The sequence below is a fragment of the Vulpes lagopus genome, chromosome 3 (assembly GCF_018345385.1).
Source record: "Vulpes lagopus strain Blue_001 chromosome 3, ASM1834538v1, whole genome shotgun sequence".
Lineage (NCBI taxonomy): Eukaryota > Metazoa > Chordata > Mammalia > Carnivora > Canidae > Vulpes > Vulpes lagopus.
Window position 1 is genome coordinate 18,866,036 of NC_054826.1, and position 25,045 is coordinate 18,891,080.

At 39.7% G+C, this 25,045-nt stretch overlaps 1 long non-coding RNA gene across 1 annotated transcript; it reads left to right on the plus strand.

The window, feature by feature from the left end:
- LOC121486693 lies at positions 1 to 24,639 on the plus strand. The gene is made up of 3 exons (XR_005986705.1): positions 1 to 144; positions 8,446 to 8,545; positions 16,503 to 24,639. It is a non-coding gene; the product is annotated as an uncharacterized LOC121486693 (long non-coding RNA).
- The last annotated feature ends 406 nt before the right edge of the window (positions 24,640 to 25,045 follow it).

Sequence of the window (25,045 nt, forward strand, 5' to 3'; positions counted from 1 at the left end):
TTCTTTCATGCCTTACCAGATGAATGTGTAACTAAAAAGAAGAAAGCTCCACAGGTGACTGAGAAGGAGCAATCAGAAAGATGACCACGAACTAGAAGCAAGTGATTTCCTAGAAGATGAGGTACCAGAGTTTTAAGAATGAAGGTATGGTCAGCATTTGGGGGTCTTAGATCGCATAAAACTGAGACAATGAGTTAGTGCACTGTACAAGGAAATCAGGACTTTAAGATTTCTCAAGTGTGGAAATCAGAGTTGTCTTATGGTTACTTACTAGGGATAAATGTAAAATCCTTACTTAGGTTTAAAAAATCAAAAGCACAAATACTGGAAATAGATGACCTGATTTAATCACATTCCTGGGATTTAATAGTATGCTGAAAGGTCAATATAAATTAATTCTAGAGTCTGACTGCTAAGGTATGTAATTGGGCAATGCTAATAAAAATATACAGTAAAGAAATGTGGAATATTTTCATATATGTCACAGATACAGTTGGAGAAAATGCATTTCAAAAGGAAAAGTTATAAAACTATAGTATATGCAGAGAACAAAAAGCAGAATGAGGAAGCATCTGAAAGTCATGTCATTCACTTGAAGATTGGTTGAGGGAAGACATAGGAGGGACACAGTATGTTCCAGCTTCATGCTGCAGAGAGTCCATGACGTGTCCCCTTGGGACAGGCTGATATTTCTTGGTGTTCAAGAGAGCTCCTTTGACCTATCTCCCTTCCACTTTCCCCTTTATCTCAGAGATGGAGGGAGAATTTGAAGCTCAAATATTTTTCTCTCATTTTGTTAACAGAAAACTGTGTGATAGTTACTCTTCAACACTTCTTATTAATCTTATTCTTTGTAGTTAGGCTTTGATCAAAGGTGGAACTGTAAAGTGATCAACTGAGAGAATCCAATTCACTTTGAGAAGTTTTCTATAATTAAGCTTGTCCTTCAACAGAATTAGCTTTTAGTGGGAAAAACAGTGAGCTCTCTCCTCTGTTTACTTATTGAACCAATATTTTGGGGACATCTACCAATATTCCTAAGATAGAGATCCCTAAATAGTAGGGACATAACAGGAAACCAGTTTGATCCCTGTCCTACTGGATCTTACATTTTAGATTTATTTATTTATCAAGAGTTTACTAGGCTCATGCTGGGTAGTAGACTAATGCTTTCCCTCAGGGATATAGTAAGAAAGGTTTCTATTCTCATAGTCTTTATAGCCTTACAGGGAAGAAGATATTAAGCAAAGAAATATACATAAAGTTACAGACTAGGTGATCATTCGTACTATGCAGCAGGATGAATTCTAAAAGGGAGAAATTAATCAGGAGAACTAATGAGGTTTGGTGAGCTGTGGATTGGTCTCTCTAAAGATGGGCCAATTACAGGTAATATGGAGAGAACAGTATATGAAGAGTATCCTCTAGGAATAGAGAAAAGGCAGGAGTCACTGGAGCCAGGTGAATAGGGGAGACAAGTTTGGTGAGAGCAATGTCTGAGTCTTTGTAAGAATTGGCTTTATTCTAAGTGCAATGGAAAACCACTGAATAATTTTAGTGAGGATGGTGATATAATAAAAAAAAATTTAAAGGAAGGAGTCTTTTGGATTCTGTGTGGAATGCATCACAGAAGGTGAAATTAGATGCGGAGAAAATAAAGACTCCATTGCCTCAGAATGATGAGAGGTAATGGTGCTTTGCAGGAGAATGGAGGCATAGATGGATTCAAAACATGTTCTAGAGTAGGCTTAATAGTCATTGGGAACCTGACTTGAATTCCATGGATTTGATATGGGTAGTTAGGACAAGGAAGATTTGGAGAATAACCCTTGAGAATCTAACTCCTGTGACTGGCTGCACTGTGAGAGGCGTCCTTGGTGGAGCTCCATGTCTGGGGTGGTTGGGAGATTGACTATGAACATGAGTTCCTTTTGGACTGGTGAAGCTTGGTGGGATGACTGTAGACACACAAATATTATCAGTTACAATTGAATAAAGATCAGAGAGTCTATGACGTGTCCCCTAGGGACAGGTCAATGATATTTCTTGGTGTTCAAGAGCGCCTTTGATATATCACCCTTCCACTTTCCCCTTTATCTCAGGGATGGAGGGACAATTTGAAGCTCAAATATTTTTCTCTCATTTTGATAACAGAAAACTGTGTGATAGTACTCTTCAACACTTCTTAAGAAAGAATTCAAGCAAAAGCCTTATTACCTGTGTTGATTCAAATCAGAGCTATAAAAATGCTGTTTTTCAGATTATCTGTGGTCTCTTACTTATGGTATTTATATTTCTCATTTTTTGTTCATATTGAGAATGACTTCAGAGGTCTCTTTTTATGATGAAGATACTCGCTAGAGGTTTGACTGCTTGCTACAAATCTCAAAGAATTCAGTGGCATATATGTTGTAGGTATTTCTTCCATTGAAGTATAGCATAGAAGAATCTCATGTGAGAAATTGAAAAGTTGCCCAGAAATTGTTAAACATCAGTGTTTTTGATAAGATTGGTGGCAGGTATGAGAGATAAGATCATTAAGTCAGGAAGATAAGCATTCCTATGAATTAATGTATCATTCAGCAATTATGATTAAGTGCCAAAGGTCTTTCAAATAAACAAATAATAATAAGAGAAGGACTAGCCATCACATAGGATCATGTGGAGTCTCATTATCCTCCCCCAAACCCCCAAACAAATAATTTTTCTTTATATGGTCTCTTGATCCACTGCTTCTATTCTTAATGCAACAATTTAGACTACCACCATATTTAAATTCATCATCCGATATGTGGGCCATTGAAATAGGGTTGGTCCTGCTCTCTGTTTTTTTTAATTTCTTCCTGCCCTCCTGCACACTACCATCAAAACAAATTTTCTAAAATGGTGCTTTAATCATGCTTTTCCTGCATTCAAAATCCTCCAGTCAGTTCCCATGTTAGGACAGTAGGAAGTCCTACCACCTGTGATGAGTGCAAACTTCACAGGACCTGGCCAATCCTATTGAATGTGTTTTCCCTGTTCATTGTCCTGTAAACACACTGGACTGTTTCCACCTCTGTGTTTGTTTATGTTGTTTCTTCATCATGGAATACCTGACTCTTCCTGGAGTTGCTCCCTTCTCTGAAGGTCATGATTGAACTCCACTTTCGGGGATGCTCCCAGGGCCCTGGATCCTTACAGATTTTGCTTTGCTTACATATTTTCTCCACTTACATGTCCCAGATTTAACATCTGTGTTACTCTCCCCTACTGGAAGGGAGGATCCTCCTTATGATCCTTCCCTGCTCTGTTTCTCAGCAACCCTCTCCTACAGTGCATGGATGCCTGACCTGAGTTCAGTGGGATCCTTGTATCTGTACCTATATTCAAGGCATTTTCCACTGAGGAAAGAAGTCAGGCTAATTGGAAGGCCTAGTTTTGGAAGTAAGAATGAAGAAAGATAGCTTTTGCCAAAGGCTCTAGAAAGGGTATTGTGCAATAAAATGTAAGGCACTTCCCCCCCCCCTGTCTTTCTCTGTCTCTTGTCTCTGGCTCAATGTTAAAGCTTATTTCTCCCTTTCTTGTACTGAATCATATTTTCCTTTTTTTTTGAATCATTTTTTTCTATTTCCTTCCAGACTCTGTTTTCTCCTTCAGTCTTTCATCACTCCTAAACCTATGTCACTAGTCATCTAAGACTCTTTTTCTCTACCAAATCATCTGAACGAAATTGTTAGTTATGTTGTCTAATCTTTCTCTCTTTTCAATTATAACACTCAATTTCCTTTCTGGTTATTTATTTATTCCTTAAACTTCATTTTTATTCATTCATATTTTTTTGCTGGGTCAAGGGAGACTTTGACTCTCTCTCTTTCTATTTCTCTTTTCCCCCTTGCCCTAAATAGTTCACTGCTAAAGGGATGGGCATTTCTATATGAAACACAGTTTACATTCAGGCTAAATGGAGAAATATCTTCTTATTCTTCTTGTTCCTGGCCAGTTAGTTGTAATTTTGTGCTGTTTTTTAAAATACTACCTGAAGGTTTATTTGAAATTCTAGGTAAGGTTTTTATAATAAATTACTTTAGAGTACTCAGGTTTGCAGATACTCTGTGTTACCTATTTATTATATTACCCGCTATTTGCATACTAGCTTGATTTCTGTTGGAGCTATCTGATAATCAATGAATGCTTTGTTGTTTCTTGCCTTTACAATCCTACCATTTAAATCTCTTATATCTGGAGGAAAATGTTGAAGTAGCTTCTTCACATGATATGCAGTAAACAGTATTGTCAGATACATACAGAGGGGGAAGGCTGTTGTCATTTTTAAAATAAATGAATGCCTTTCTTAGTCGTGTAATTACACTGACTCTCTCAGATGAAGTGGTGATTTCCTTCCTTCTGATTAAAATGAGTTCTTGTCCTAACAGTGCTAATCTCATGGACTCTATTACTCAGCATTACAATAGGGAGAGATAAAGTCAGAATAGTTGCGCAAATGTGAACTCTATTTGTCCTAAGAAAGTAGTTTGGAAATGAAATGGATAAAATTTAGGTGAACATTTTTCGGGTCAGTTGGCTCTTCTTCATACCTGACTGAGACTAAAAAGTCAAACCGTTTTACCCTGAAAGATTCCCAGACTTTAAATTAAGGCTCACCAATGTGAAAATGCTACCTTTGCTTTTTAAGGCAAGGTTTGAAATTGTGCTTCTATTTCAATTAATTTATTTGTTGCCTTTCCTGTCCTGTATTCACTCCATCTAGACTTTGAATGTATATGGATGTTGCTTGCAGGGACTTTGGCTTTCTTTAACGGAGTAGCCTGGACTGTTACTTGAAATATGAGAGGTTTTCATACATTTTGACATTCCATAGTGTACCCTGTCTTAGCTTATTGTCTCTTTAGGAATTGAGCAAAATGAAGATTATAACAATGCTAATAATAGTTTATATTTATCAGGCACTTAATGTATACAAGGTACAGGTCCACTTGTTTTATATAAACTACCTTGATTCATCTTCACAATAATCCTATGATATGGGTACCATTGTTATAATATCTGTTTTCAGATGAGAAAGTGAGACACAAAACTAATAAGCAGTTTGCTCCAGGTAGCCCAGATTCACCCAAGGTAGCCAGGAAAAACAAAAACAAAAACAACTGGACTCTATTTCCAACTATTTTAGTCACCACTTCATAATAAAACTATAGTGATAGAAAGATAAGAATATTTATATGTGGCGACAAGGACTGCTTGGCTAGTGGAGAGGATTGATCTTCCAAAGTTAGTAAATATGATTTCTGGAGTCCCCAAAATGCTTGGTGAAGTCAGGGAAAAGGATATTTATTCGATGCAAAATTCCATTCCTCAACTTTATCCAAGAACATCACTGCTTTAATGTAGATAGCATGCAGGTACTACAGAGAGGTATGAATCTTTTGTTTCAGTGACTATGCAGTATCCACCAGGGAATCTAGTAGTGAGATATTCAGGGAGTCAGGAGGAAGGTGTGTTGTGAGAAGGGAAGTTTAGGAGAGGGAACAATGAAGGGCTTTATATTAAGCCCATGGTTAAGGGATCACACTGATATCAGTGTAGTTAGTTGTCATTATCCAGTTGAAATCATTCTTGAAACACACAGGTAGTCTTACTACTTGCTTGTGATGTGTGCCATAATTTCATATGTTTGAAAGTGCAAATCCAATATGCGTTCCATATTTCTTTTTAGGATCATACACATTTTAATGACAGCTACATGAAGTGGGTAATGATGTCTGTTAATGGAAGTCTGAGTTCAAGGACAAAGTCATCCCTGTTTGTGAATAATGAGGAGAAACAGGAATATATAGTAAGAATAGCACTTGAGCTTTCAACAGAAGGCCTTTCTCTTGAAACACACACACACACACACACACACACACACACACACACACACCCTGTATTTAGTGTTCTAAACTATGCACTAAGAAAGAAACATGACTTTACTCCAGAACCTAAAGAATGAGGTAAAATATTTATTTATTTATTTATTTATTTATTTATTTATTTATTTATTTATTTTAGATTTTATTTATTCATAAGAGACACAGAGAGAGAGGCAGAGACATAGACAGAGGGAGAAGCAAGCTCCCTGCAGGGAGTCTGATGTGGGACTCGATCCCGGGACCCTGAGATCACGCCCTGAGCCAAGGCAGACGCTCAACCACTGAGCCACCTAGGCATCCCCAGAACAATATTTAAAACCAATATTTAAAAACTCTTAGATGGGATCCCTGGGTGGCGCAGCGGTTTGGCGCCTGCCTTTGGCCCAGGGCCCGATCCTGGACACCCGGGATCGAATCCCACGTCGGGCTCCCGGTGCATGGAACCTGCTTCTCCCTCTGCCTGTGTTTCTGCCTCTCTCTATCTCTCTGTGACTATCATAAATAAATAAATTAAAAAAATTAAAAAAAAAAACTCTTAGATGTTTTTCAATTGTCGCAATTCCTGCTTAATATAATTCTGGTATTTTCCTTCCATAGAGTCATCCTAGTCTCTTCTTATAGATCGAAACCTCCCGATGATGCTCATTCCCTGAAAAAAATTAGTTCAATGGCTCTTCAGTGATATGTTAAATAGATACTCCTTCTTATGTCCTTTACATTTATTATGTTATTCAATCCTCACAGCAACCCTACATTATCACTGAGGCATAGAGAATTGAAATAATTGGTCCTGGGTCACACAGCTATAGAAGGGATTTGGACTCCAGCAGTTACACTAGGAGTCCAGGCATGAATTGCTGTCAATCTGCAACTTTAATTCTATTGACTAATTCTGGAGCAGAGCCCTAATGAGCTGAGTATGGGAGTGTCCCATTACTCCACAGAACAAGACCAAGATAATGTACCATCTTGTAATAAGATCACACTGAGAAGATCACTTGTACATTCCAGATAGTAAGTCAGGCAGCTTGTAAATCAGTTGAGTTATACCCTTTAGCTATGTCCCTTGGCTTTATCAATATTAAATCACATAGGAGGATTACTTTTACAACCTGTTCTTAAGGGGAGGGGATACATTTCAATCATACTTGAGCAGAGGAATTTTCAAGCAAGTATGATTGCCTTATGTGATAGGAAAGATTGTGGGAAATTAAATGTTTTGAGTGTTTCTTGAAAGTATTGGTATGTCACTAGGAGTTAGCATATAGTTTATTTCAGTTCATCTTTCCAAAGAAAGTATGAGGTAATAATTATTATCTCCACTTGGTAGATGAGAAAACTGAGATTTGAGAAGGCCCACTGACTTTCCTAAGCCTGCAAAAGGCAGAGCCCTGATATAAACCCAGGTGTTTTGAAATTCAGAATTCACATCTATCACTTTAGAGTGTCCAAAGATTGTTCTGTAATATAGGATATGGTTTCCAATTTTAAGGACATATTTGCATTAAGCCACACAAATTCCTGTATTCAAAGATGCAAACTGTGCTCTGGGAAAAGATGCCATCTCTTAAAAATCTCTGCAAGGAAATTAATGTGGCAGACAGGTAAGGACTTGGAGATTTCTAAGATGGTGTCTCCATGGATGGTGGTGCATTCACAGAGGGTATTATTTGCTTAAAAAACTGACTCCAAACGAATTTAATGATTCCACTTTGGGACATTTTTTGTTTTTTGTTTTTCCACTTTGGGACATGTTAAAGTTGAAGTGACATTGCAACATATGAGCAGAACTGACTAGTAGGTGATGGAGAACAGAGCTCAGGAGCAAAGTCTGGGCTAAATTATGCACAATGTATCGATGGAGATTTGAATCAGCTGATGAGATTTCCCACCTTGAATATGTAGGAGGAGCCAGGGGCTGAAGAGAGTTCTGTAAATTACCTAAGAGCTGGGAACCCAGGAAGAAGAGCCTGCAAAGGAGCCTTGGGAGTACTCACGTAGGTGGCAGACCTGCAGAGCCACAGGGTCTCTGAAGACAACGCAGAGAGAATTTCCAGTAGAAGGGAGCTGTCAATCACATGCAATAATAGAATTTAGGAGGATGAATGCTGAAAAGGAGTCACGTGGGAAAAATATATAGTAAATCACTGGGCATACATTAAAAATAAAAATAAATCAAAGTGTTTTATTAATGGAGTTTCTTGACAATGTTCTTGAATCACAGACAAAGCTAATTCTTCACTGTAGGCTAACCTATTATAAGCAATGGAAATAATACTGAAAAGAGAAAACTTGCTCCTAGTGAATTAGGCATACATCACACAATCATTTGAGATTGGCCACATATCCTGGTAAACTCGATGAATGACGAAGAAGCAGCACGACTGGGGATGACATGGAGGAGGGAACTGGGAGGTGGAGAGCATGGATCCTGGGAGAGTATTGTGTGGACTCAGATCCACCGGGAATGAGATGGGAAAACGTTGGGAGGTTTGAGCAAAGGAATGATACGATCTGACTTATAATTCCACAGGATACATCCAGGATACATCTATGTTGGGAATAAAGTGTGCGGAGGTGCAGACAAAGCAGCAAGACCAGCTCAGAGGTGACTGGAATCCAAGAGACAGATGGTGGTTGCTTGGGCCGGGGTGGTAATGGTACATGTCAGATAGCAGGTGCATTTTGAAGGCGAAGCCCACAGAGAGAATACTGGAATAGGAACCGGAAACTTCATACACAAAACTCTTTTTTCTAGGTTTTTTTTTTTTAATGTAAAAGTAGCTGGCTGGAGGTCGAAGCAGTGTTAAGATGAATTGTTTTCCAGACTGGGGGAAAGCACAGCATATTAGTACGATAATGAGAGCTGGAGCAGTAAGGAAAAAGTTAAAATAGAGGTGAATGGCCAGAGTGATGTCCTTGAATAGGCTGGAGGGGAAGGAAGTTATGTCAAGTGGAAAGAATGGCCTGTTACTGCTCATTACTCTGTGCCCCGACCTGGTAGTGCCCAAACTTTTCATGTATGGCTCTCTTTTTAATGTTAACAATTTTCAAGGACTTTTTTTTTTTTTTTAGGACTTTCTATGTTAGTATTGCGCTTACTCTGAGTACTCACAGATGAAGAAAATAGAATGATAACTATATCATTATCATGTAATTAATTATAATCATAACTATATTATTATATAATGAATATAAGTATTCATTATATAATTATAACTCACAGATGAAGAAAATAGAATAATAACTATATTATTCATTATAATAGCAAAGTTATATTTAAGAAAAAGTACAGTTATGTGAGAGACATTGGTTGTTGCTGTTATTGCTGCTCTGTTTGGTGCATATTTAGACTGATGTCTCCTTTGAAACCCCAAAGATTCATGCGTACAGCCCACTGTTTGGAAAACCTGCTTTAGCAAAACTGCACAACCAACCCCTTGCCTTCTGAATATGCCCAGGTGCTTACACACACTCAGATCCTATTTCATCTGAGATTTTGTCTTCCACATCCCTCAGGGCATGGTGCAACTCCTCCATAAATTCTTTCCAATCATACACCTCACTTTGTGTTTCAGTAATTGTCTGTTCTTGTACTTTAAACTGCTCGTATTGCTTGTATGGTAATTGAATGTACAACATATCCCTCTAGGACCTAAACGCTTCAAAAATGTGACAAATGCAGGAATATTTCTGTGTACATAGCTTCTCTCCTCTATTACCTGAGATTCCTTCAGCCTGAAATTATGCCTTTTTCATCTTTATTTCTTAGCAGTGGATAGTTCGCTATTGAACGGAATGGAAATGCTTGAAAAACTGGATTGATTCTGTGGTATTCCAGAGAACAGAATAATTATTAGTGGGTGAAATTAAGAATAAGATAGATTTTTGGCCTAATGAAAGGAAACATTATAATCTTTCGAGGTCTTAAAAATTGGAAAGACTGTTATTTAAAATAATGAGTTCCAGGTAAGAGAAAATATCCAGGGCAAAATACCATTTTTTTTCTCCCAAGTACCATTTAAGCTCTGAGCACTATACCAAGTGTATCAAACAGCATCACATCCCCACTTTACTCGAAGTGGTCAAGCAGCTTGTCTCAGTATACAGCTTGTAAGTGGCAGTGTTGGTACTGAAACTCGAGTCTGTGTGATGATCAAGTCCAGATATTTGACTTGGATGCCTCACTGTGCAGGAGGGATATAGGAATAGATAAATCTCCAAGGTTATAAAAGAAGATACAATTCTAGGAAAATGCTAGTTATTTAAGTAGCACCCTATGCTTTTATTATAGTTTACCAGGGTCGCTTTCCAAATGAGAGCCATGAAACGGAACACTGAAAAACAGAAGCCATCTGTAGTGAGGTGCCTGAGATATCTTTCATTTTGTTCATCCCCATTTATTTTTAGATCCAAATTATCCTTGATCCAGAATAAGAAAAAGTCCAAGTTCACTGGCAACCATCTTATGATGAGATAACCATTGAGTGGGCTTGGGGAGCAATTGGGAGACCTCTTCAAATGTTGAGGATACTTCGTGTTTCAAGCACTGGACACACCACTCAGACTGTATCATCAGTATTACCATAGTTCTCAGTATGCACCTGAAGTATGTAGGTGCTTTATTTTATCTCCCTTGTCCTCCATTCTTTTTGAGTCCACATATATTCTGAGATTTTCTTAGATTCTGTAATTTCTGAGTTCTGTTATTTCTTGAGTATAAATAACAAAAGAATCAATTTTATTTGATAATGTGTCATCTATGAAGACAAGAAAAAAATTCTGCAAATTTATATGGTAAACCATTAATCCAGTTCTCCACAAAAGGAGAATGCCACACTTTCGAAAAACTTTGATTCTTGTGTTTTGTTCAAGAAAATGTGTATTTACTTGCATAGAATGGGACAAGGATATTGAATAGGGAAATATCCTATACATACGTTTTCGTCACATTTCAATATGTTTGCTCTTTCAGCAAATAATCTAACTTGACATTTAGAAGCTTGGAGCATAAAGGAAGACATTGCCACTCCATCCTTCTGTGTTTCTGCTGGTTATTTTGACAGTCCACTCAGTATAACTAAAGAAAGCTTTATTCAAGTGAACATCAACTTCACTTTCCATAGAACTATGACCTTAAAAAAAACAATCTTTTAACTTCCGTTGGGGAGCCATGTGACTGACTGCCTTGTCAGCAAGCTACTTTTCCTGAATCTAAGTTATTTCCTTTCCTACGGAGAAAAATTGCTGTTATCACTTCCAACCCCTCAGTAATGGCTTTTTTCATGTATAGTATATGCTTTAGAAAAAAAAAAAGATGAATGTCTCTTCCTTTTTGCTTATTTGCTCAAAAATTGTTTATCCTAAAGAAAAATGTAAGGATATAAGCACATTTCATGTACTGTAAAAAAAAAAAATCAGCATCTTCAGAGATTTCTGATCCAATAGACAGCTAAAATTCTCTAAAACAGCTATTTTAAGACATTCATTTCAAATACCTAAAACCCAAGAGAAACATGGTCAGGCTAAAGCCAGTATCATCCAAGTACTTCCTGATTTCTTTTTAACTCTTTCTTCAGTTTTTATCCCACATAACTTTTCTTTAACATTTAACACTTGACCCTACTGACTGGTGTGATGTTCCCCCTGTCTTACTTTTAAGACATTGGTCCCATCCTTATTTCTTCTCTTAATGACTTTTTCTGACCCTTCTTCACTAGCCTCTCTCTCACCTGGCTCAGGCCTTTAAATGCTCTAGCATTAGCATCCTGCTTTCTTTCTATATGTTCTAAACGGACATTCTCAACCCACCCGCCTAGCTTCAAGCCTCATCTACACATTGATTTTTCCCACATTCCACTAAGACTTCTCTCCTGAACTCCCACCCAGTCATCCCCTGGGAAGCTCCCCTTAGATGTCCCCCCATCACCTCAAACTTAACATGTCCCAAACCACACCCAGTATCTTCTCAGCCAGCTCTTCCTGTGTTCCCATCTCAATGAGAGTATTTTTATACACGCAGCAGTAAGCTTAAAATCACTGACTCATCCTCAATTTAATTCTACTGTAAAGATTTCTCCTTCTATCTGCCCCTTCTCACCCTTCCCCATTGTTATACACTAAACTCATGTACTCACAGCTCTTCAGATGATCACAGCAGTGATCTCCTAACACCCTAGTTCCTTATTTCTCTGGTACTCAAAGTCAGACATTCTGTATATCATCTTCTTTCTTCAAGAATCCAATAATCCTCCATTTAATATCCAGGAAAATCTCAAGCTCCTGAACAGATACTACAAAGCCATTTACAGTTTAGCCCCAATGGCTCTGCCCGCTGTCTTTCCACACACTCTCCCTCCCCCCATCCCAAAGGCATATGCACTAGTCACCACAATCTTTATATCATTTGTCCCTGTACATGCCATTTTTATCTTTGCTTAAAATTCATCCCCCATCTCTGTTTTTTTGCCTGCCTCATTGTGCCATTCGTTTTCCAATAGCCGGCTCAAATACCATCTTCTCTTTGAAGTCTACCTGACTTCTCCAGGCGCACATTCTCTCACTGCATCTACTGCCCTTACAGAGAGGTTATGGCAGGGCCTGTTAGCAGGACCCTCTTTCCTTTTCCGGCCCTACCTTTCTGCTCAAACCCTGGAAGTAAACCTAGACTGGTAATATAAGGTAGTGGTGTTCTTCAGATAGATTCCCAAGCAGGAAGGATGCCAATTTATACTTGTACTGAGTAAAGTGGAGGAGGGCAGAGGTGAGGATAAACTCATGCCTGATGACTAACTGGACTGAGGCTTCATATCTGAAAGCAGCCAGAAAATGATGGGGCTCCCTCAGATGCTCTGAAGAGAATTAATACTCAGTATAGTACAATTGGGAAGAATGATTTAGAAACATAACAACTTCATATTTCTTATTGAGTTAACACTGCTTAGTAAACTAGGTACTTATGTAAACCCAGTTAAATGGGCAGAAACTCTGCAAGGAAAGAACAAATTTTAATCCCAAATCACTATCAAAGCAAATTTTCCATTACTGTTTTATTCTTGATTCCAAGGAATAAAGCCATTGCTATATCTCTAGTGAACCCTCTGGAAATCAAAGCACAGTCAGAAGTCCCCAGGAAAGACACATAGAAATGCACAATTTTATTCTGATCCAAAGGGTGATTCTGACTCATAGTATAGGGATGAAGCAAAGATAGATGACAGCTTCTACTCAGCTCAAAGTTTAGAGTAAGTACCTAACCAGTTGCTGCATGATCGGGAACTTGCTGGAACCACTGACTACCCTGTTGATCAGTGTATCAGGAGGGATATTACTGTAAGCCAGCCATGTTTGGAAATAACTGATATGTTTGTTCATCTTCTCTCAAGGGCAGAAATGCAAGATATTTTATTATGTTATAGGATACTAACAGTAATTTCTCCCAAAATTATTCTGAGGGAAGACGAGGCCATTATTGAACTTGTGTCTGATTCTCATTCTGTATTCTCAAATCTTCCACTTGTGCTGCATACCTATATATTCCACACCATGTTGCTTGTCTGCCAATTCTGTTCCTGCCAGATCTGTATTAATTTCAGTCTATTTTCTGAACGACATCTTGCTTTCTCAGATCATTTTCCATAATCTATCTGAAAACCCAAGGCACTCCACTACAATGGAAATCCTTGGACCATATATACATATAACATCGCCTTTAAGGTGATCGCATTGCCTATATACTTGGTCAGAGAGAGCTTTGATTTTCAACTCTCTCCCGGAAAGATGCCTCTTCTCTTGAATTTCTTACACTCCAGCCAATTCCCCATTACCTCCCTCTTCTCCTGGACTCTAGTTTCCTGAACTTCAGCATCCCCTTTAGCTGACTCTCCCCTGAAGCCAACATTTACTACTCTTGGGGGGCATCCCTGGCAATAATGTAGAAGCAATTGTCATAGAGATGTCTGTGAGAGACACAAATCATTGTCAAATATAGTTCCAGCAGGTTCTGCACGTTAGAGTTCCACCAACACTAGAAGGAACCAAGTAATCAGAGGTAGGTGAGCATAAAGATTGCCTAAAATATCAGTAGTCATTTAATTCTTAACATTGTGTGTTTTCATGTAGGACTTCAAACAATCCAACACAAAGGAGAACAGAGACTGTTTCTAATGATAAGCAGTGAGGTTGGCTTCCTTACCTTCCTCCCCCTCAATTTTCAAATGGGTTCAAGTAATTTGAAAACCAGAATTACTGAACAAATAAGTATTCTGGGCACATTGAAATACCTTTTATGGTAGGAGTAGGTAAATTTTGGTGAGGTTGTTATAATGGCTCTTTTTTATACCCCGGAAGTTCTATTTTAAACATCTATCTCCTCTGGAGACTCTGGGATTGCAATACACCGACTGGGATATGCTTCATTACGTGGTAATGAAAGTAATTGTGGAATGCTGTTATGCTTTGCAGGTTGCTGGCAACTTCAACAAATATCTAAGACTCTTTTTTCTTCCTTTTGACTTAAAATATCACATATAAGGCTTTGCATTAAAATCAGAAGTTTAAAAGCTGCTGGCATCTGTAAATCTTTCATCCTGTAGGTACTCCCTGGTCTGCAAAAAGATCTGCAGAGAATGCTGACTGGATGTCTGAGAGCACCTTGGTAGAGGAGGAGCCACCCATTTCTTTATCATAACAGCTCCCCCTGCTGCTTCAAAGTCAAGGCTTCACCATTGTTTGCCATTTTCCTTTCAGCTTTTGAGGGACTCTGGAAATGTGGCTGGAAAACATTATCCTCAACTGAACCGTGGCCAGGAAAGTCTCAGGAGGGAATTCTTTCCTGACATAAAATTAAACCTGGCTTCAGCATATCTTAGGGGGGAAAAGGAGGAAAACTTACTGTTGATGTTTCTTGGCTTGGTTTTCCCTCTGTTCTTAAAGCAACATTATTTTAAAAATCTGTAACAAAACCTGTCACCTGCCAAGTCAGTCCAAGGGTCCCAGTGGCTCACGGCATGGGTTTCTCTTGCCCTGCTCTGTTGCCTGACTCCACGCAAACTTTGCAAAATCTCTTCATAAACAGATGCTTTTTAACTTACCTGCGGTAGGAGCAGTGGCTCTCCCCACCCCCCACCCCCCCACCCCCGCCGTGGAAGGGATCCTAAGCCCAAGGTCCCACGGAGTCCCAGGCACTGGGGCACCAATGTGGTGGTGGGACTTCAAAGGCACAGTAACCAGGTCTCCAGGTGATTTCCTCCTTCATCCTGGCTTGATAGCTTCCCAGGACTTCAGAAGTGGCTTAGGAGCAGTTGACCCCAGGCGATGTCTTTTCAGGTCTAACTAGATGCACTACTTATTTGGAAAAGAAAATCTGGAAGCTGTGGTTAGCTGCCTTTGCCTCTCTGTGCCTGAGGTAGATGGTGTGATGATTATTATGCGACCTGATGTCACTGGTAAGAAGATGGGAGATTATTTATTCACCAGTCAGATGTTACAATTGAGTCAGAAGGAAACAAACAAACAAACAAAAAAACCAGAAAGAACTAGAATTGCCTACACCAGAGTACTGATGGCTCTGGTGAAGGCAATTGCTGAAACATGTCTTGTACCTCAAGATGAGGCCAGACACACATCCCAAATCAATGTTGGTTTGGGGTCACTCTCTTTTTCTGACATGACTTTCCTTTTTGGTTACCATGAAAAACTGTGACTTAGAAGCAGTTTGTTTCTGCTCTGGAAGAAGCAGAGCAAGTGAATTGACACTGCTGAGAATTTCTGTAGGGTGTAAATGGTCATTGCAGGCACTTGGATGTTCAGACTTTGGTCTCTGGCTCTGAATCTCCTATTCACATTAAAATGCACGTGTAGGATTGTAGAATGCTATGTCGGTCTATATAGTCAATCTGCACCCTGTGCGGACCAGGACACAATGTGGGACACGCTCCATAAACCCTGCTGGGGAGCAGCTGAGCTGGGCTACAAACACTGAGCACTTGCTTATTGGTCTGGTTTAAGATCTGCTCCTAAGTGGCCCTTGTTGAAGATCATCTCTTCCTACTGGCTAATATGACAGACTGTTTTTCAGAGGTCAAGGTATTCTCTATCTAAGGCATATGTTTACAATCTAAGTATTTCATGACGGGAGAGTAACATTTTACAGTGAATGCATTTTTTAAGAGAACAGCTAGCCAGCTACATCACCAGGCCGTAAGTATGGGGGTCACAGTTGTGATTGCAAGGTGGTTTTTGAGGAAGATGGGTTGAAGCAGAAGGGTCAGGCCAGAGGCAGTGGGTGTTGCCCGGGAGAGCCTGGGAGGGCCTGTTCAGAGTCACAGGTCGGGAGACTTGGCCCTCTTGGGAGTAAAAATGAGAGCACTGTGGGTGGAGCTTGCTTGATGGGGATGGAAGATGTAGAATCTTAAGAGTAAAGGGGTACAGGGAGGAGAGTGGGCTCTGAAGAGAAATTCAACTTCTCTCTCCTAGTTTTCTGAGGCTTAATCTGAGAATTGGCCTTGCCTTCTCTGATATCCAGATACTTGTAAAGAGATTTGGTTGTTCATCTTAATAAGTGCTTTTGTTCTTTGTCTGTTTGTGTAGGTCTCCAAATAAAGACTAGGGAGCTGGGTCCTGGAGCAGAGGATCAATTCCAGCTGTCACCCCTGGAGCCTGTCATCTTCTCCCGCCTGGTCCAGTGTGGTACTCTTCTCTCTCCACTCCCGTTCCACCTGCACCTCCATATGCAAAGACAACCCTGGTGATATCGCTGGCCAACCAAAAAAACAGTTAGTATTTAAATTTGATCAACTGAATAATTTCTTTCCTGTGGTACATTGATTTATCGGTACCCACTACTTAGCCCCCCTTGCTGTGAGATCACTCATTCACATCCAACGCAATGTGACTTTTAATGCCTCCTGCGTTAGAAGGGTGTTCTTTGTCTTATTGATGGCGGATTTGACCATATGACTTGTTTCGGCCACTGGAATGTGAGCAGATGTGACATATAACTTGCCTTTGACAGAAGCTTCAAAAGCCATTGTATGTTTCTGCCAGTCGTTTTCCTTAAGAAACCATGCTTCCCCAGTAGAGTGTGCCCCTTCAGCCGTGGACTCAGAATAAGATAAGACACGTGCAATAGAACCGTAGCAACTGATCCACGATCACCCATAGAACCGTAGCAGCTGATCCACGATCACCAACGTGTGATGCAAATGAGAAACAAATGTCTGTCTTAAGCCACTGAAATTTGGGGTTTGGTTGCTACAACAACCAAAATTAACCAATATAAATCCCTCTCACCAGTTAGCCCCAATCTCCTTGCCTGGGTTCATGGTACCACAACTGCACATGCACCCTACATTGGCCAGTCTAGGAGCATCTCTACTTCTCAGTCTCCTAGTTTCTGCCTGTATTATTCTCCTAGCTCAAACTATCTTTCCACAGTCTTTGCAACCCTCACCTTAAAGATTCTTCCAGCTAGCTCAAAATCTATCTCATATGTGAAATTTTTCTGAATGTCTTGCTTTGAAGTGATTTTTTCCTTCCTCTGAATTGCAACAAGCACTCCATGTTTATGCTACCCAGCACTCTCTTTAATAAGAAGAGGTGATGTTTATGATGTTTATTGAGCACATACTTTATAGATTTGACGCTGGTCTTTAACCAACTGTGTTAGTTTGGATACATTAGGATTAGATGAAATGAAAGGTTAATTGTGAGTGAAAAGCCTGTGAAGGATAAAAGGGGAGGGAGGAGCAGAAAGCGGCAAGAGCCTTCCTACCACAATGATGGTCTGACACTGTGGAGGAAGAGAAGGAGGAAGGAGGATTGGTCTCATGCTGCAGTATAATTCCCAGAAATGTCCTGCCAAGCCAATGAGAGTCTTCAAGCCAAAGTCTTCATCTTTTCGAGAGTCCCCCATCTCATAGAAATGACCTACATTGGTACCCTCACCATGGTTGGTCATTGACTGGGATCAGCCCTGTGGGAATATGGCAGTACATCCAAAAGGATAGTAACTGGGCTTGTTCATCAGTTATGCTCCCAAAATCTGAAATCTGAGCAATTCTTTCTCATGGACATCATGTCAACATTAGTTTATCAAATCTTCACAAAAATGCTATGAGGTCAAGACTGCTATCATTCCTCTTTGAGAGTAAAAAAACTGAGGCCTGAGGAGGTTAAGTGACCTTGTCACCATCAGTCAGCTAGCAATGGGATGGAGCCTGACTGGTCCTCTAAACTATCATGGGACTTTAACTCCAGGCATTTACTGGGTGAATGAGGAAATGCACCTTGATGTCACCTGTGAGAAGGTGAAAATCTGAGATGATAGTAATCAATGCCAGTCTGGTTTTATTGGACCCAGAAGTGCACAGTCCTTCCCCCAGCTATCATGATACACAAGCTTTATCCTTGTCTGTGGGTTAAAGAACAGAACTGGATGTGTTTTCAGAAGACTGTTTGCTTTTCTGATAGAATATTCAGAAATATTTTATGAATAAAACAGCTCATTAGAAATGCTTCCTAAAACCCCAAGGAAACAAAGCTCTTTTTCCCGTCATTCCTGAGCCATTAATTCCAGTCCATTTCCTGCTGAGTCTAATAGACAATGTGTTGTTAATCTTACAGTCTGTTACATCATGCCTGTTCTTTTGGTCTTATGAATGCAAACTTCATTTTCTCCTTAGAAATCATTTTCTTGTTCTGTGACTATGTTTCCCTTTAGTGAGAAGTTGCAAATGATCTTGCTGAGAGAAGCAAACAAAGACAGACTCAGATAGACCGTTTTTATTTTGACAGGAGACGTAAACTACTTCCCCTCACCTCAAAAAACAAAAACAAATAAAGAAAAGAAAACAGAAGAAATTTTAGGATTTGGGTAAATAAATCATTACATCCTATCACCCTATAAACCAAGCACTTCCCCTTTCCCTTTCTCATGAGTCCACTTTAAGAAAATAAAAACTAAAAAATCCAAACATAGATAAATAGATATACAGATAGATAAGAATATATCTCTATATGATATGTGTGTGTGTGTGTGTGTGTTTGTGTGCATGTGTATAATAGTCTTCTTTCTGCTGCAGTGTGGGGTATAGAGAATGCTGGCATAGGGAGATCAAAACACTTTCTAGGCTGAACATACCTGCAAGAATATTTTTCAAGGAAAAACTAGAAGACACCAAACAAGCAACCAATCAACCTCCTAAATCCTCCAAAGTTTTTTCTATTTATTACTGTTCCCCTGATCACAGTGTATGGGGATTTTACTTTTAAGCTTAGTGTCAAGACCTGACCCAGACAGCACAGTGGGAGTGGTATCAACTACCCTACAAGCACCTTTGACTGGTGCAATAAACAAGCCTAGTTGTCAGACCTATAATTAAAGGACATTTTATCCCACTGCTACTTTAAGATTAATTCACTGGGTAATGTTCATTGTTGTTGTTGTTGTTGTTGTTGTTGTTTTTCCTGCCTTTGGAAGAAAACTAGGAAGCACCTTGACATTTCTGGCCATTCTTATTTTATAAAAAGAGATTGCAAATTCCTTAAGTTACAAAACACGGTCTTATTTCAGAAAGTAGGATCTTTAGCCATACTACATTAATTAACACTGCAATTTGCATTCAAAAATATGACTCATCATCCATTTGCCAGAGCTGGCACTGGACAAGTCTGTCTGATGAAAGAGGTGTCATGGGCTTCTAGCTTCCTTGGCAACCTTTCCTGCCACTCCATTGCTGTTCTTTCCGACTCTGGGGCTGAAGAACAGAAAAGACAGATAAAGGGGACCAGAAAAACTTACTTAACCACCATGCCTGTACATGGCTTCTTGTTCTCAGAGCCTCTCAGATATTCTGCTAGGACTCCCAACCTGCTTGGCCCCTCAGAAAGATCAGACAACAGCTCTCTTCACCTTTGGCCTATTGTTCATCCCCCTGGCCTTCAGATTTCTACTGTTTCGTTTTATACAGATCCTCTCAGTAAGGATCCCCTTGTCCCCAGGCAGAAATTCTTTTAGGGCTTTTTTTAGGATCCCATATAAAAAGGCCCCAGGCTGGCATTCCTCCACCTGGCCCTTGGCATTATATATCTTGGCTTGCAGTTGGAGGGAATAAAGTTAGCCCTAGCTGCAGCTCCCTCTGCTCCCATGGAACACCAGAGGGTCTCTTGCTCTGACACGTGTCAGAGAAACTTCCCAAACTCAGGCAACAAAAGCAGATCTTCTATGTCCTCTCCTTTGAAACCCCGGTAGCGAGTGAGAAACCACATCTCAGCCCTGCCTACCCCCCGGTGTGGGAGGGTGGAACTCACAGTCCCACTCTATCTCAAGCGATTCTCCTCCAGCTTCCTTTCAGTTTACCATCTGGGGAATCTCTATATCCTTGAAGTGGGTGACAGGCCTGAAATCATGTAACTGGTTCCTAGGGATTTACTTGGAAGACTACATCTTGATTGACTATGTCTTGATTGAAGGTCTCTCCACTAGATATTTGACATTGCTTATTTGGCATTTCAGTTGAATCTTCCATTACTATTATGCATCAACTCCTTTCAACGTTCTCTGCTTCTTCTAGTATCTTCTGTGGAAATTTCCATGTTCTTATATTGCACACTTGGTAAAATACGTCACCTTACTGGGGCTTAGCTTTTGTTCATTCTCCTCACCCCTTTTGACATCCAACATGGCCCAGTCCTCCCCATCCCTTAACTCCTCATATTGGAGATTGGGGACTTCCATCCTGAGAGCCCTGGTCTTTGTCAAGCAAGTTGTGAATTGCTTGTTGTTGTACTGCTATTGCACTGTTGCTCCATACTGCAGGGAGGCGTTTCAAAATACTACTTGGACTCAGTTTTTTAAATTTGTGGATGCTTTGTTGTTTTTGTTGTTGTTCTTACTTTTTAGCAAGGCCCCTTTTACAAACTAAATATTTCAATCCATTTGTTGGCAAATGTTACAAACAAATTCACAATGAGTAAATGAGGATAAAACCAGAGTGGGGTCCCAGAGAGCGGGATCCCAGAGGCTGCCCATTTGGCTCCTTCCACAGACCCAAACGCTTTAAGAAACACTCTTGGAAAAAAAAAATCTCTACTTTAAAAGATGAAGTGACTTTTGAAATGGGAGCAAAGCATAGAGGGTTGATTTTACCAAGGAATGTGTACCCCAAAGCACTTCAGAAGCCAACTCTATATGAAAACTAGTGACTCTAATGGCCCCAGCCCTGATTCCCTGCTTCCTTCTGGCATGATCAGCTTCTAAATGCCACCTCTTGGAGAGACCTCAATGCGCCTTGGAATTCAGTTTATTTATTTCTCTAAAATCTGAGCTTCTGAAATGAGATCCCTATGAAGAAACTCATAAAAGCAAAAGGCCTCTTTTCTTTAAAACAAAAACAAAAACAAAAACAAAACAGAAAACAAAAACAAAACCCAATAGCTCTAAAAACTTTATTCTGTGGATTATGATGTTGATGGCATTTTAATGCCGTTCCTTAAATCCCTAAACCCTAGGAACCACTGAGACTTTAACAGACTAATCATGCTTCAGGCCTTTTGAACTTTGATTGCCAACCACCGTTATTGCTTTGAGTTTTCCAAAGGAGAGCCAACATTTCCCTTTACCCTTCTCACACTGGTTTTTTCCTATAAATGTACTAACACCGTGATATCGAGGTCATCTGGCCAATATAGATATAGAGGAATGGCTCTTACTCTTTCACTGTCCCACCCCCTAGTCTAGAGGATGTTTTAAGATTCTCACACATATTCAGATCTCTCACTCAGGCATGTGGAAGGAGTCCAATGTTGACTCCTTGGGGAATGATTTGCAGGATGACGCTACTTCTGTTTGGGTGAACAGAAGGATTTATGAAGAGGAGAAGGGAAAGATTCAGAAGCAATGCTGAACGAACATAATCTCTTTCTCCCCCACAATATTTCCTTATTGGTGACCCCATAAGTGTTTGTATTTGCAATACAGGACTCCAAGGACCCCGCAGTAGTGAATAAGACATGCTAGCGTGATCTTGACAGGCCATGCACTAGTCATGATTAGAGTCTGAAAGTCATGGACCCACAAAAATTTTGGACTGATTATTTTGCATTGCCTGCACTTTATCCCTGGGAGGGACTATACCCGGAGCTGAGCTGGGGGCCGAGGAGAAAGCCTGTAGGGGCATCTGGTGTGCTTTCCTTGTAGCCTGGGGTCCTTGATTATTGAGAGTCTAAAGAGGGCTGAGATTCTAGGAGCTTGACTGTAGGAATGCTATACACCAGCTGTGAAAAACACTTTCAGGACTTACTCCTGACATCAGGAATATCAAGTACCCTCTGTATCAACTGAAAATGTTGAAAACAGTTATTACCTTGAATAATAAATTGTTGCCATTTTTGCTTAAAACTTATTTCAAAAGAATGTTGAACTAAAGGATAGATATCTAATGATTAACATCTACTAATTAGTGTTCTGAAGCCAGAAAGGGAGTAACCAAAACTCTAACTACAAAGGTATCAGCTTACGTCATCCATGAACACCTCTGGACCACTCTGACCCTTTTTCCTTCTTTGATATCTGTAGTTCACACATGCAATTTGACACTGAAGTGTGTATTACCTTACATAGCGAATGATTGTTTTATACGTCTGTTTAACAAAAATGTGTTAAAATTTTAAAACCCCATGCAAAGTTTTCTGGCTCAGCACTGGACACACAGGATAGGTTCTCAGGAAATCTTGGTTTGTTGGTTAGTCGTTAGCAAATCACAGGGATTGTCAACTGCATTCAAGAGGCTGATGGCTAAAACTTGGTCTGCTTCTACTTATTGCTGACAGTGACCACAAAAGCAAATCAGAGTGCATTGTACACAAATATTTGAAGAGTTGTCAGTTTCATTGCATTCCTGACAAAGAAGAATAATCTGTGGAAAATGCTTAAACCTAATTGTATATTAATTTGACTAAGTTTTCCTTCCTTGTCAATGAGGAAAAAAAAAAGCCCCAAACATTTGTGTGCCTACAGCATTCTCACTGCGATAAAACATAAAACTTAACATACACCTTGGAGCATTCACATCCCAGATCTGCCATTTATTGGTTGTGGCATTGAAGAATTATTTAAATTCTGATTTCTTTCTTTCTTTCTTTCTTTCTTTCTTTCTTTCTTTCTTTCTTTCTTTCTTTTTTTTTTTAATTCTGATTGTCTTGTCTCAGTTCTTTCTTTTCTCCTGTCCTCTGACCGTAACCATAAAATTGTTGTAGGATGACTAGATAGCGTGGAGCTTAAATCTCACACTGTATACTATTCTAGAGACTAACCTCTGATGTAATGCAAAACACATCTGTAGATATACACACATCATATCCAGATAGAGGATGACAGATGAGAGAGGATAGATAGTTGGGTAGGTAATTTTAACTACTCTCTTAAGAAGTTAGATTATGCCAAAGGAAAGACTCACCTACAAACCAAATCTAGGTGGGTTTCAGTGTACCATTGGGGTATAGACTTGGAATAAAACAGTGATATTTGTAAAAATGGGAGAAGCATAGAAATGTTGGGGCAGGAAGGAGACCTGGGAGGGAGGACAGCTGGATGATCACAGTGGAGCACGCCATAGATGGAGGAGTAGAGCTAAACCCTCATGGGTAGAGTGAATCAGAAGGAATTTCAAAGACAAAAATTACTAGGAAGTTTTGAATTCATTTGCCATGAGATATGTCAGCATCTGTCTCCCTGTGTGTCACCCTCATATCTTTTATAAAAGCCAAATTGCTCACTGAGGCTTATCTGTGAAAGTTCTTTTTTGGGGCTTGGGGGTGGTGGTGGTGGAATATTTATCAGAGGATAAGCCTAACTTTTAAAAATCTCTAAAATAGTAACAGTAGCGGGGTTAGAGAAAGCATCAAATGAGCTAATGCTTGTGAAATGCCATCATGTAATATGCAATTATTTTTAAATTATTTTAAATACATTGCGAATTGATTTATTTATAATTTCATAGCTGCTTGTGATTTCGTAATTACTGTTGATTAGAATTGCTTTTGTGTTGCAATTTAGTAAGTTGATACAGAGTCAGAAAAACCTGGGTTTAAGTCCTGCTTACTCCTTTCAGTGTGCATTTGGACAAATGACTTCTCTTTTTTTATTTGTAAAATGAGGATTATAACTACATCGTACTGACACGGTGCAGGGGGAAAGGCTGATGAGACAACATTCTAACACTGTATTTCTCGGGGTTCTCAAAGGAAAGAGATGACACAATCAAATGCGGGTAATTTGGAAAGAGTTTAAGAAAGGGATGAAATATAAGGTGGTAGGTAAGCCACAGGGAAAGTGGCATAATGGCTAGTACTGTATCCTTAGGCTAGCCAAAGACCACACCCCTCATCCAACCCACCCCTCCAAGACCAGAAAGTCAGGGTAAGGAATGGAATCCAGATGGACAGCTATATGGAACAGTGGATAAGGGAGCTGCTGGATATGACCCATAATGATTAGTATCTCTGAGCCACAGTGGACGTGGGGGGCAGGATGCAGTGGACATGGGAAGTATCCAGCACAGAAATGATTATCAAAGTGCCTGATTGTATATATTAGACAGAATGTGATATGTAGTGTTTTTGATCTTGAAACTATAGTTTTGTATCTGTGACCCAAGAAATCAAGAGTGTTTGCCTTTATATGCCTAGTGAAATCATTGCGATTAAAATATTGGTTCTTGCCAATTCACTAGCTTCATGGAGTCCTCTTGTATGTACCCCATCCTCAGGAGGCACCAGCAGTGTTTTCAGATCCCCTGCTGAGCTGTCTCTCTCGTGATAAGATATAAACATGCTAAATAATGAGGAACTTCACGGGCTGTGATAAAATACCCTGATTTGCTCACTTTCCAGCCATGCTTCCTGAGCCAGGGTATGAGGCCACTCTGAACCTCATGTATAAAAAAAAAATGGTCTTTTAAACATTAGTAAACCCCAAGACTCAGTCTCCTGCCCTTCATTTTTCTCTGTCTCTACTCAATTCTTGAATGATCTTCCCTGGTTCCACGGCTTTAAATATCATGAATAAGCAGAAGACACTGAGCCCCGAGTCTACCCTGAACACCGCATTCGTATATCCACCTGCCAACTTACCA